General features: G+C 44.9%; 1 protein-coding gene across 3 annotated transcripts in view; it reads right to left on the bottom strand.

The window, feature by feature from the left end:
* Positions 1-14705, bottom strand: part of ro60 (Ro60, Y RNA binding protein) — a 101849-nt gene that overhangs the window by 72000 nt on the left and 15144 nt on the right. The window lies entirely within an intron of this gene.

Below are 14705 nucleotides of genomic sequence, written 5' to 3'. Positions count from 1 at the left end.
CACAGCAGCCTCTTTATACCGGTCATAAGTATTTGGACGCAGATATTCTGATGTGTTTAGGTTATAAAGCTGGGAATTTAGTTGATGAGCTTCCCTTTTGATTTCTTCAAATATGAACTGTGGCTCCATCGACTCAAGCATGTCTATGCATAGTGATAATCTCTCTCTCTCTCTCTCTCCTCAGCACATCTGTTTGGCCTTTTGTTCTGCCCCTCAGGGTCCAGGCAGCCAGACATATATTCCCTAGATCACACACACTGCAGTGTTAAAGACACACACACACACACATCATCACATGTCTGAACCTGCTCTGTGTCTAGAATAAACACACACACACACACACACACACACACACACACACACAGTGTTGTCACAGTCTCATTGTTCTTGCTTTCTGCTGTCACCTGCTTCTTCAGCTCTGCACTGTTCTCTTGCGCACACACACACACACACACACACACGCACACACACGCACACACACGCACACTCTGTGAACTATGATCAGAGCTGCAGTGTCGTCATTGTTAACCTTATTACTCTCCTTATTCTGCTCCTGACGCAAAATTACACAGTCAGTGATGAAGACTTTCTACTAGAGGAGCATTGCTGTGAGGATTTGACTGCATTCAGCAACAATAATGATGGTCACCGCTCCATCTCATCCCATCCAAAAGTACTGGATGGAGCTCCACCACCATCACTCCAGAGAACACAGTTCTTCCACTGCTCCACAGCTCCTCAATGCTGGGGGGCTCTATATACACCCCTCTAGCCCACGCCTGGCATTAGGCGGCATGGTGCCATATAGGTCCTATTCTATTGGCAGTACTTCTTCTCTACAGGGATTAAACAAGCTGTGTGTCCCTCCTTATCCCTCCCATTAGCCCCACCCATCATGTCCTCCGCCGACCCATCCCTCCCCCTCCCTCCTTTCCAACACCCGCTTCCCACTTATTATACCTCACCCCATCACTCCTCCCACCACTCCACCAGTCACCCCTCCTCCTCCCACCTCACAAAAAAAGGCACGTAGGTTATTTAGAAATGCTAGGCTAATTTTGCTAGAGATGCTAGGCTAATGTCACCAATCTCATCTCGTTAAGTACTGCTAATGACTCTTACTCGTACTCTTACTGTACCAGTGTGTGCCAGCCCCTGTGCTGTAAACAACTCGGAGCGAGGTGTTTGTGTAGACGGGTGGAGGAATGGGACGAGGACACTCTCGGGTGGGGTGGGGGTGCATGTAGTGTTTGTGCTGTACAGCGATTTCTAACACATTGTGATGAGGGTTGTTTACTGAGCTGCTGTCATTGCAGATGCGTCTCCAGAAGAGCGGCCTGGCCTTTTGTCTACTGGGACAGTGTGTGTGTGTGTGTGTGTGTGTGTGTGTGTGAGAGAGAGAGAGAGAGAGAGAGAGGGCAGGAAACAGTAAGCCTAGTGTGAATAACTGAATATCAAGTGTGAGTGTACATGTAACAGCATCAGCAATGTGTGTGTGTGTGTGTGTGTGTGTGTGTGTGTGTGTGTGTGTGTGTGTTAGGCAATCATCTGGTGTACTCCCTCATCCCCAGCAGCCTCTCTTTCTCCTGATGAGAGCGTTCTGGCCGAGCTCTGAGAGCACTACAGTAATCCTCTCGGACCGCTAAGCTAGTGCCGCGCGCCGTGTTCAGGTTAATAAAGCAGCCGGCGGCGGCGCGTTCAGCAGAGTTTGCCGAATTCCAATTAGCCACGCTGTAGCCGATAAACCTGGACAACTGTCCGTCCCCTTTTGTTTAGCGCTGGAGCTACGAGGCTAATGTAGCTAAAGGTAATTGAAACCTCCATCTCACCAATTAGCCTGGCGCTAACTGCTGGCATAAATCATAGTTCTCTATGAATTTGGATGCTCACTACATGGCCAAATGTTTGTGGACACCCCTTCTAATGAATGCATTCAGCTACTTTAAGCTGATACACACACACACACACACACACACACATAGCTTGTCTAGTCCCTGCTGCCAATAGAATAGGACTCTCTGGTAGATAAGCATGTTGCCTAATGCCAGGCGTGGTCTAGAGGGGTATAATAAAGCCCCCCAGCATTGAGAAGCTGTGGAGCAGTGGAAGAGCTGTGTTCTCTGGAATGATGGTGATGGAGCTCCAATCAAATCCTCACAGCAATGCCCCTCCTCCAAAAATCTAGTAGTCTTCGAGAAGTCTTCTTCTCTGGACTGTAGAGACAGTTACTCCAACAAAAGACTTCGGAAAAAATAGTGAACAATGGGCAGGTGTCCCAATACTTTTGTCCCTATAGGGCTAAATTGAGAAAATGCAGCAGGAAGCACAAGGGTTGGCGAGCTCAGTGCTCAGTGTCCCTCCTGTGACCCCAGCGCTTGTTCTGTAGACAGTTTTCAGTCTGTTGAGCTAGACTCTGCATTCTGGCACAGGATGGCTGTTCTGGTTATCTCCCCACACCTGAACACCCATGGCCGAGATGAATCAGTAATGTGGAAGAAAAGCAGGCCGCGCGAGGAGGGACGTTAGAAATGCTAATGCCCAGCGCTTCATCACACCTCTACAAAAGCTGGATGGGAGATGAGAGAGATCCACTGCCTCTCATCACTGATGTGTCGGCACTGTCCGAGTTACAGGGGGCGCAGATCTGCGGACATACGGCAGCTTGGAGGAGGTCAAAGCTTAGTGGGTTTGGTGGGATGATCGTAGTTCGGGGGCCTGATCAGCTGAACGAGGGGAGATGGGGACGGGGAGCGCTGCACTGAATGATGGTAGTTTAGCGTAGCGTCATGCTGGGGATGTGAGGAGGTTAGGGGGAATGTTGGGAAGGAAGGTCGTTTATTATAATGATGGTGAAGATGATGGTGAAGGAGCTTTGGGGGAAACGGGGGGAAGTTTGAGTTAGTGGAGTTTAGGAGAATCATGCAGAAGAGATATAGGATAATGAGGATGATGAGGTAGTTTGAGGAAATGAGATGAGGTAGTTTGAGGAAATGAGATAATGAGGTAGTTTGAGGAAATGAGATAATGAGGTAGTTCTGAGGAAATGTTGAGATGAGGTAGTTCTGAGGAAATTAGATGATGAGGTAGTTCTGAGGAAATGTTGAGATAAGGTAGTTTGGTGAAATGTTGAGATGAGGCAGTTTGGGGAAATGTTGAGATGATGTAGTTCTGAGGAAATGTTGAGATGATGTAGTTCTGAGGAAATGTTGAGATGATGTAGTTTGGGGAAATGTGGAGGAGATGATGAGGTAGTTTGGGGAAATGTGGAGGAGATGATGAGGTAGTTTGGGGAAATGTTGAGATGAGGCAGTTTGGGGAAATGTGGAGGAGATGATGAGGTAGTTTGGGGAAATGTTGAGATGAGGCAGTTTGGGGAAATGTGGAGGAGAAGATGTAGTTTGGGGAAATGTGGAGGAGAAGATGTAGTTTGGGGAAATGTGGAGTTGAAATCTTGAGCTTTTCCTGACAGTGAAATCAGAAGTGCCTTTATTTACTGAAGGGATCAAAGGCCTCACTTTGGGTAACGGCCTGTATGCCTGTTCAGGCCTCAACACCCCCTCAGATATGGCCGACATTAAAGGCCAAACGCCTTTGCCCCATAATTGATTAAACTGCCGGCTGGCTGAGGAGGAAATCTGTTCGTTCTTTGTGCCGGTGAAGACAGACCTGATGGTTCCTGCTGGAAAAGCGTAGAGAATCAGTCGCAGGCTCGTTCCAGTTCAAACGGCACAGTCAGAACTCAAAGGTGAAAGTGACGACGCGTGCAGGGAGGAATTGATATGCAAAGCCTGCTTCCTGCAGACTTCTGAAGCCAACAAACAAACTCTGAAAGAAGCAGCAGCAGAAGGTTCGGATTTCACACTCTGCTCCACCCCGGCGGATTCACCGCTAACCTGACGGAATGCCTGTTTCTGATATCCCTGACCACCGACCAGGCTCGCTCGCACGCGGCATCGAGCGCAGCTGAGTGTGGTGGCCGGCAACAACCATCGTTAAAAGTGCAGCGGACAGCGTGGAGCCGTACAGAGGGCCGAGACTCCGTCTGCATGCAGGGCAGCTCCCGGGCCTTGAAGGATGTAGCCTGTCTGAAGGGACATGTCTCTTACATGAAATTTTCTTATTTGGAAATTCTGACACACACACACACACACACACACACACACACACACTTCAAGTACGGCGCCTGGCAAGGCAGACAGCCATGCAGCTGTGATAAGATTTATTGGGAAAGCTTTTTCCATTTGGCAGGAGCTCCTTTTAACATGCAGGACAGACTAATAGCGCAAATCCTCTAAAAGCTGTTTTTCAGCTGAAGTCAGGGCAGCAGCGCCGCAGCACTGTTTGAAAAACATGAGGCCTATTCAGCAGCCAACTAATACGTCAATTACTGAAGTGTCCACAGTAATTTCCTCTATACAGTCAGCGCTGGCTGGGAGGGGGGGTTAGGGTGGGGTTGGGGTGTGGGGGGGGTAAGAGACTCGGGCCGTTCAAGCTCAGCATGTATCCAATCAGAAATGGCCCGGAGACAATCACGTCCCCGCAGAGCAGCGGCGAACGCGTCGAGATACAATGGCGGTGTTCGAGCGTTCGGGCCGAGCCCGTTCAGACCCTGTCCGTTTGTGAGGGCTGGGTGCTTTCGGGTCTTTAATGGACAGGGAAGAGAAAACTGACATTAGGGAAAGACAAAAGAACTGAGTGCTAAAACAGAGAGGACAAAGGACTGTGTGTGTGTGTGTGTGGGTGGGTGTGTGTGTGTGTGTGTGTGGGTGTGGGAGGGGAGTGTCGGGTAATAACAGCTATGGGAAGTGTATCTGTGAGGATCAAAAGGGCCAAATTACTGCACCTGCACCTGTGTCTCTCTCTCTCTCTCTCTCTCTCTCGCTCTCTCTCGCTCTCTCTCTCGCCCTCTCTCTCGCCCTCTCTCTCGCCCTCTCTCAGTTTCAGAACACATCTAGGAGACGCCCCCCAGAACCAGACCTGTGTACGAACTCAACGCTGCTCTGTTCTCCTTTCAACTCGGCCTAGGAGTTCACTTCAGTGCGGGCTGGCTGTCATGATGTTCAGTAAAGTCGGTTCAGACTGTTTAGAAGATGAACTTTACAAGTTGGGGCTGTTTTTAATAAGAAATGTTCAATAATGGAAACTTAAATTAGAAGAAATTGAGAATTTAGGAGGGCTGGGTGTCGGGCCGGGTTGTGGGGCCGGGTTCGGGGCCGGGTTACAATCCAGGGCAGGTTGCCATTCTAAAATGTTCAGCAAAATGAACGGAGACTGTTCAAACTAGTGAGTTTAGAGGCTAAAGTTGATGATGTGGGCGGGTGGTCATCATAAGTGTTCAGTAAAGTTAGCTTAGTATTGTCGGAAATTGGGAATTTAGAAGCTATGCTTCACAGTGCAGGGCTGGGCGTCATGACGTTTATTACCGTTAGCTGAGATTGTAAAGTAGAAAGTAGAAATTCTCAAAGTAGAATAAATCGGGCTGGCAGTCATCATGACGATTGAGTCATCTTAAGTGTTCAGTCAAATTAGCTGAGATTGTTGAGATTGTGAAGCTAAACTTTCACGATGTGGGACGGGTGGTCATCTTAAGCCTTCAGAAATTATAAAATTAGGATCTGAACTTTACAAATTTGGGCCACTGTGATTGTCATCATAAGTGTTCAGTAAAGTTAGCTTAGATTGTCGGAAATTGGGAATTTAGAAGCTACACTTCACAGCGCAGGGCTGGGCGTCATGACGTTTATTACCGTTAGCTGAGACTGTAAAAGTAGAAATTCTCAAAGTAGAAGCTATACTTTATAAATCGGGGCTGGCATTCATCGTGAAGACTGAGTCATCATACATGTTCAGTCAAATTAGCTGAGATTGTTCCAAACTGCGAGTTTAGAAGCTAAGTGAGACTGGTGGTCATCTTAAGCCTTCGGTAAAATTAGCCGGCTTTGTTAGAAATAATGAAATTAGGATCTGAACTTTACAAATGTGGGCCGATTGTCATGATTAGTGTTCAGTAAAGTTGGCCGAGACGGTGGGAAATTGTTCGTTTAGAAGCTAAACTTTACGACTGTGGCATTTCCACCGAAATGCACCACAGAGCGCCACAGGAGGTCATTCCGACCTGTGTCCATCAGACTCTATAACTCCTCCCTCTATGTGTGCCACTATGGTTTAGCTGTGCAGTCTTCAAATGATACTGTTCATATGTGCAATAATAATAATAATCGTACTGTAATTCAACTTAATACGTGTGCAATCATTTTCCATGTTTATTATCATAGTTATTCTTGCCGTGCTACTTTACTATATTCATATCATTTATATGCATGTACATATTTCACATCTTTTCACTCTGTGTTTTAAATGTATTTTATTAAGTGTTTCTTATTCTTACTTTTTAATTTCCTGGGATCAATAAAGGATTTCTGATTCAGATTCTTGTCGCCATGAATGTTCAGTATCGCCGCTACAGTGGGCTGAATGCTCATGTTAGTTCTCTAGGAGACTGAAAGCAGACATACTAAACAGGCTGAACTCAGAGAGACACGACTGACCGATAGAGCGAGAACTTCGGGATCAGTGGTCAAATGAATAAAACAGAATGATCATAAACGACTGTTTAATTAAACATCAAAGGGAGTCCAATCAAATCAGACACCAGACGAGTTCCTAGAGGGGTGGAGGAACCTCTTCAAGGAAACTTTTTCTTCTAAAAAACGTAAAACCTCCAGAAGTTCCTAACTTCCTCGAAGCTAACGAGGCTTGTTCGGAAGTTTGCTTCCATGCCAGCTCATGATTAGCCTAGCAGGATCTGCTTGGGTGGGTTCCGGCTCACTCGGGCTGACACTGAGCACAGGTGCAGCGAGTGTGCCGTGTGTGTGTGTGCCGTGTGTGTGTGTGTGTGTGTGTGTGTGTGTGTGTGTGTTAGAAGGTAGGTATGATTCATCAAACTCACAAACATACCCCAGGATCCAGGATCACACCCGGAACCAAAGACACGCAGAACCAGAGGCGAACAGCTGGAGATTTTTCTCTGGGGCTTTTCCATAAGAACACACTCACACATTTCACATGCAAAAGTATGTGGACACTTCTTCCACGCCTCGTTTCTTCTGAAGTCGAGGATATTAGTAGGGTGTTTGTCCCCCTCTGCTGCAGTAACAGCCTCTACTGTTCTGGGAAGGCTTGTTACTAGATGTTGAAACATTGCTGTGAGAAGATTTTGATTGCATTCATCCCTAAGAGTGAGATCAGAACCGCTGAGGTCAGGTATCGATGTTGGACGAGTAGTTCTGCCACTCCAGATCATCCTAAAAGTTTTGGGTGGAGCTGCATCATCACTCCAATGGTGTTGTAAGGGTTCTTTGAGCAATGCTATGGAAGAGTCTGAAGAACCTTTCAGCTGGTCAACCTGGTTATGACCAGATTAGCTCTTGACCAACATGGGGTATGTTTTGTTTTTTTTCTGGAGCGTTAAGGTTTAGCTGGTCTAACCATGTCCAGCTTGATCAACCTGAGCAAGCTAGACAACCAGCACGTCCAGCTAATACAAAAGAATTTTGGACAAAAGTATTGGGACACCTGCTTCATTTCACTGTTTCTTCTGAAATCAAGGGTTTTTAAAAGAGCTGATGCTGCTTTTGTTGGTGTAACTGTCTCTACTGTCTACTGAAGACTTTCTACTAGATATTGGAGGAGCATTGCTGTGAGAATTTGATTGCATTCAGTGACAACAGCCTTAGTGACGTCAGGATGCTGAACTCCCACGCAAAAGTACTGGATGGAGCTCCACCACCACCATCATTCCAGAGAACACAGCTCTTCCACTGCTCCACAGCTCCTCAATGCTGGGGGGCTTTATACCCCTCTACTAGCCCACGCCTGGAATTATTAGGCAGCATGGTGCCAGTGGCAGTCTTGAGCTGGATCTAGGTGGTAGAGACTCAGTACATGCTTTCTGGGGCAGCTTTATAGAAGAAGGCCGTCGGTCCTCGTATGAAGAGCTTTACGTAAAGAGTTTGCAGTGGATCTGTTCACCCTGTCCCTTCAGGGACTGGCACTGCACACTCTGTCTGCTCTGTCGAGCGCTTTGTTTTTGGAGATGACGTGAAGGACGACCCAAAGACTTTGAAACCCTGACAGTCTGAGACAAGCTGGGGGCTGAGAGCTGCGTCTGAAGCATTAAACAAACGCTGGCGTGATGAAGAGAAGCCAGGTCACTGAGGTTGAACACAGAGGGAGGAGGAACGTGCTCGGGTCACCTCCCTGGATTTGTACACTGGTGTCCAGGGCGGCTGAAGAGGAGCTAGATGGGACATTACAATGGAAGGAAAGGAAGGGCTGGCTTGTGGTCAGAACCACCCCTCCTCCCTGGAGGACGACTAGACGCATGTTCCAGGCCCACATATCTGCAGTGACATTTGCAAATGATTATCCGATTGCGGCGGACAATTATGCAGCAGGGTAATGAAATGAGGTGATGGAACGGAGCTGCGATTGAATAAAGATGATGATTGTTCCTCTTAATCAAGTGAATACTAATGAGCAAGACACTTTTAAAAGAGCAGCATTTAGATTCATTAGTATCAATCAGCCGGAACTGCCGAATCTATTATTCATGAAATCTGCAATAAACACCTTTAAAAACCGTTTATTGGCTCATTGTTACAAACAAAAACGAAGACGTTCTGTTACACTGCCCACATGCTTCTATGCGTCCTTTACGTTGGCATGGACGTTAAGCAGCACATCCTCTAGAGGGCAGCTCAGAGTCAGACGGTTCGGACAACGACAAACACAGCGTCAACGTCTATGAAATGGACACTGAACTCATGGTTGTTAGCGTTCACCCGACTCAGACTTGGCCGGAGACGACTCTTCACATTGTCGAACATTTAAAAACCAAGGCTGCAGACTATTTTAATAACCGGTATATAAAGTCAAGCCGTCATATGGATTCCTGGAACATATGGAATACTGAGGCAGCAGGTATTCATGTTTAAAATAATCATTTATTTATAACATTATTATTTTAAACATTAAAATTACTTCGTCAACAGGATCAGCCTACTTCTTTATTTCTCTTCAAACTTAAAAACCTCAGAAATTAAACTAAATTAACAAAAAAAATATTTATTTATTTATTTAAGATGAAAAAATGAAAATGGCCCGGACAGAAATTTCCAGCACTGCAGCTTTAAAATAATAATTTCTGGACTTTTTAGTTTTATTAGGCGACTGTTTATTTCGTAAAAATAAATAAATACATGTGATTTCAGAAAACTTTTTTTGAAATATTTAATTTAATTTAATTTAATATTTTAAAAAGTATATTTAATATTTAAGATGAAAAAGCAAAAAGTTAAGCTAATAGATCTAAACCAGAAGATCAGCCTGGCCTATAGAAATCACAAGGCAGATCCATGTCCCCGTGTTCTGACAGGCCCAGCAGAGACACATACAGAACACATATTCTGAATTAGCCTGTAAATCAACTCCCTGCCTGTATTACAGAGTTTAGATTTTCTTATAGAGAGTCACCATCAAACCTGCTCACGAAACCGTCCTGTGAGACACATGGTCACCAACAATCCTCAAACAGTCCCGTTCCCCACTCCACTGCACTGCACCACCTCCACCAGCCAGGTTGGGATTCATGAATTCAAGCAGTTGGTGCCAAACAGACCATTCTCTGTCGACCTCTTGACCTCTCTCATCAACAAGGTGTTTCCGTCATTTTTCTTGATCGATTTATCTTGTGATGAAACTCCTCAGCAGTTCTACAAATCCTACATAAATTGTGATATTTTTATGAATAACATTATTAATATTAATATTATAATTAACATTAATATTTCTATCTATTTAAATGTATTCATGTATTATTGTGTATTAAATATTTATTGTTAGGATGTGATTTTTTTTTTACTTTACTGTGACGACCGGCTGACCCCATTTCCACATAAATTCCACTGTAGTAAGAAAAATACATAATAAAAGTCCTCTGCGCTAGGCTTTCTGTGAGCGGAGTGTCCCGCAGACATTAATGGCCTATCAGACGGCGGTGGACAGCCTCAGTATTAATATAAAGTGAGCGGGTCGGTCCGGCGGGTCAGGGCGCAGATTCTTCCGCACGATTTATGTTCACACATGCATCATCTCTGACGTTACCAGGACGACGCAAATCTCAAAAACCATCACGCATTGTCTCCTTCTGTGTTTACACGTCCTCTTTCCCCTCTGCGCTCTGGGCTTATTGAGGTCTGAAGCCTTCAGGGCGGTGTGAAAGTACTGGGACACAGAGCTAAAGCTACTTCTGCTGAATACAGTTAAATGGGAAGTCCACCAAGAAACTGACCCACTCTGATCTCTCTACAGTGAAGGTGAATGGACACAGGCGTCGGTCGCCATGACTACAACACAGATACAGCCCATAATTTATCTCCTATCCAAACCCACCAGTGAAGCTACAACACGAGTCTTCTGAGTTTTATATGGATGATGATGATGATGATGATGATGGTGGTAAAATAGTGAATAGAGAATCTGAACTAATCCAGTTTTCTTTAGGGACTACTTTCTGTAGCTGCACTACACCCTGCAGCATGTATCCCTCCACCATTTTAATGATCTGGTTCTAAAAGCAGGTTCTAGAGCCGAAGTCTTCTCAGAACTCTGGTAGAACAGTGTCTCAGGCATCAGGCAGCGTCTTCATCACCATTAGGTGAAGAACTTTCTCTGAGGAGCTTCTTTTTATTAGAGCTTCAGACGTCTGCTTCCCTTCACCTCCACTGTAGAACCACAGCTCTGACTGGGGGAGCTTATCTAGAACCTCCACTGTAGAACTCCAGCTCTGACTGGGGGAGCTTATCTAGAACCTCCACTGTAGAACCACAGCTCTGACTGGGGGAGCTTATCTAGAACGGCTCCTTGTAGCTCCAGTGTAAAACCAAGGAAGTGGAACCAACTTTGTGGATGGGTTGTTTTGGACATTGCGTTAAGAGTTAAGAGCTTTAAACCCAGAAGAAACTGACCCCAGCTAGACCAGTCCACCAGAACATCTCTAGGAATGACTGTTGGACGTTTAAGGGACCCGACAGCACAGAACTTTTTAGAGCTGTGAGGAAAAGCTCAGGACATCAGTCACACAGTCTGGTCCACCGTTTACTGAGGAGTTCAAACGGAGAAATGAAGGAGCGACCTCATCAGAACCGAGAGCAGAAAGGCCAGACAGGAACTCGCTACAAAGAACAAAAGGGGAGTCGGAACAGCTCTGGAACAAAGTCTTACAGACAGACGAGGAGAGAGAAGCTCCATCAAAGAGAGGACGAGAGAAGAGCGTGGAGAGACTGCAAATGATAAGGGTTTCCAATAAAGTGGCCAGTGGTAACATTAGAGCTTCATACTGGATATTAACGTTACTAGAGCTTCATACTGGATATTAATGTTATTAGAGCTTCATACTGGATATTAATGATATTAGAGCTTCATACTGAATATTAATGTTATTAGAGCTTCATACTGGATATTAACGTTACTAGAACTTCATGCTGGATATTAATGATATTAGAGCTTTATACTGGATATTAATTCTATTAGAGCTTCATACTGGATATTAATGATATTAGAGCTTCATACTGAATATTAATGTTATTAGAGCTTCATACTGGATATTAATGCTATTAGAGCTTCATACTGGATATTAATGTTATTAGAGCTTCATACTGGATATTAATGCTATTAGAGCTTCATACTGGATATTAATGTTATTAGAGCTTCATACTGGATATTAATGTTATTAGAACTTCATACTGGATATTAATGCTATTAGAGCTTCATACTGGATATTAATGTTTTTAGAGCTTCATACTGGATATTAATGTTTTTAGAGCTTCATACTGGATATTAATGTTATTACAGCTTCATACTGGATATTAATGTTATTAGAGCTTCATACTGGATATAAATGCTATTAGAACTTAGTGCTCCCGCTCAGTTCTGCTCAGAGTGTGGCTGAATGAGAAACGCAGGAAAACTGCATCCTTGAGGTTTTGATAAGAGCCCTGATTGAACAATTTCTGTCCTGCTGTCGTGAGTAAGTTCTGATTATTAGGCCGCGGTGTTCCAGCTTCATTTCACTGCCACACACACACACACACACACACACACTGTGCAACAGCTGCATTTATTACACAGCAGGATGCGCAGCACCGCAGACAGGCTTTAGAACCACAACGCGTATAAGAGCAGAACTGACCTAATGTATAGTTAACAAGTGCACCGGCTTTACAGAACACAGTGAGACTGCCAGCATCAGAGTTAGAGGAGTGAGTGGGGTTACCTCAGTGAACAGTAAAGGGAGCCCAGCAGGGTTCTCTAATGATACATCAGACAGGACTGCCGCTAGTCCAGTGTTGAGAGGGCTTAGCTTATGATGACTGAGATGACTGAACACTAGCACAGTCGGTCACGTCTGAAGCTGTGACAGGATGTAAGCTAAAAGCTTGCTGAGATTAGCAATTTGTGTTACTAACCCTGTCTGATCAGGTCATTTACCAGTCTATAGTGTCTGATCAGGTAATAGCCTATAGTGTCTGATCAGGTCATTCACCAGTCTACAGTGTCTGATCAGGTAATAGTCTATAGTGTCTGATCAGGTCATTTACCAGTCTATAGTGTCTGATCAGGTAATAGTCTATAGTGTCTGATCAGGTCATTCACCAGTCTACAGTGTCTGATCAGGTAATAGCCTATAGTGTCTGATCAGGTCATTCACCAGTCTACAGTGTCTGATCAGGTAATAGTCTATAGTGTCTGATCAGGTCATTTACCAGTCTACAGTGTCTGATCAGGTAATAGTCTATAGTGTCTGATCAGGTCATTCACCAGTCTACAGTGTCTGATCAGGTAATAGTCTATAGTGTCTGATCAGGTCATTTACCAGTCTACAGTGTCTGATCAGGTAATAGTCTATAGTGTCTGATCAGGTCATTCACCAGTCTACAGTGTCTGATCAGGTAATAGTCTATAGTGTCTGATCAGGTCATTCACCAGTCTACAGTGTCTGATCAGGTAATAGTCTATAGTGTCTGATCAGGTCATTCACCAGTCTACAGTGTCTGATCAGGTAATAGTCTATAGTGTCTGATCAGGTCATTTACCAGTCTACAGTGTCTGATCAGGTCATTCACCAGTCTACAGTGTCTGATCAGGTAATAGTCTATAGTGTCTGATCAGGTCATTCACCAGTCTACAGTGTCTGATCAGGTAATAGTCTACAGTGTCTGATCAGGTAATGGTCTATAATGTCTGATCAGGTCCCAGTCTACAGTGTCTGATCAGGTAATGGTCTATAATGTCTGATCAGATACCAGCCTATAGTGTCTATTCAGGTCATTTACCAGTCAACAGTGTCTGATCAGGTAATAGCCTATAGTGTCTGATCAAGTCATTTTACCAGCCTATAGTGTCTGATCAGGTAATGGTCTATAACGTCTGATCAGATACCAGTCTATAGTGTCTGATCAAGTCATTTTACCAGTCTATAGTGTCTGATCAGATAATGGTCAATAATGTCTGATCAGATAATGGTCAATAATGTCTGATCAGATAATGGTCTATAAAGTCTGATCAGATAATGATGTATAGTGTCTGATCAGGTCAGGTAACGGTCTATTTAGGGCGAATAGACATTGTAGGTTTTTTAAATCCATATGCTGCACCACAATAAGTCCAACTCAGCAAAATAAATCTGTACAGTCCAATTCAGCTCATTTGTCCAAACGTGGAAGCTCGGATCACGCCGGACTCACTCAGGTGTATGCAATTCATCATCGTAATGGATATGGATGCGCTTCGGACAACCTCTGCACCCCTCTCCCTTTGTCTTTAAGGGTCGTGACGGTACGCTCAGCCACAATTACCTGGAAATAATTGCTGCAATTATCTGCCAATGTAATCAATTAGCATTTCTGTTGTTTGGCGGCGCGTAAGTGCTCAGATAGCATAAAAAAATGGGGGAAACACAGCGTCTCTACTGCTCCTCTACAGCTGGACCAGGTTCAAGTGTTCTGCTTGTGCGCCAGGAAAATTAAATAAATAAAAAAGTCCTGCTAAATCAAAGCCGGAGCCACGAGCATCGGGTTCGGAGAGGGGGGCCACAGAGGGTGGGCTGAAGAGAGCAAGAGAAAGAGTGAAAGGTCAGGATGGTGCGTTAAGGTGAGTGGAACTGATCACTCTTTGTGAGCAGATAGAGGATGACCTTTACTCTTACAGTGGCGGAGGCCACCACTGCTTTCTCCAGCTGACCAATGAGAGAGCTCGGACAAGGCTCTGATCACCACGGACCTCAAAAAGCTTGTCCTATAAGACCCGTCTGTACTGTTATACAGCAGAACTGGAGACACTCACTCAAACACAGCACTGAAAAATCAGAATTAATATAATTACCCGATTTGTTTATTAATTAACACATGGGCCCGCTAATGAAGAGCCACTCAGCTGAGGAATGTGTTCCTGTGTTTCACAGCCTGCCTGTTCAGACTGTGCACTTTTACTGCTCTGTAATACACTGTAGTTACACTGCCCTCTGCAGGTTAAACAGCATTACTACAACAGCCAGACAGCTGTTGGAGGAGCTGCACAATTTACACCACCACTGATGGGTGAAGCAGAAAACCAGGGGTTTCGGGTGTCGAGGGGTAGAGCTACAC

This window comes from Salminus brasiliensis, chromosome 9 (assembly GCF_030463535.1).
Source record: "Salminus brasiliensis chromosome 9, fSalBra1.hap2, whole genome shotgun sequence".
Classification (NCBI taxonomy): Eukaryota; Metazoa; Chordata; class Actinopteri; order Characiformes; family Bryconidae; genus Salminus; species Salminus brasiliensis.
This window is presented reverse-complemented; position numbering and strand designations above follow the sequence as displayed.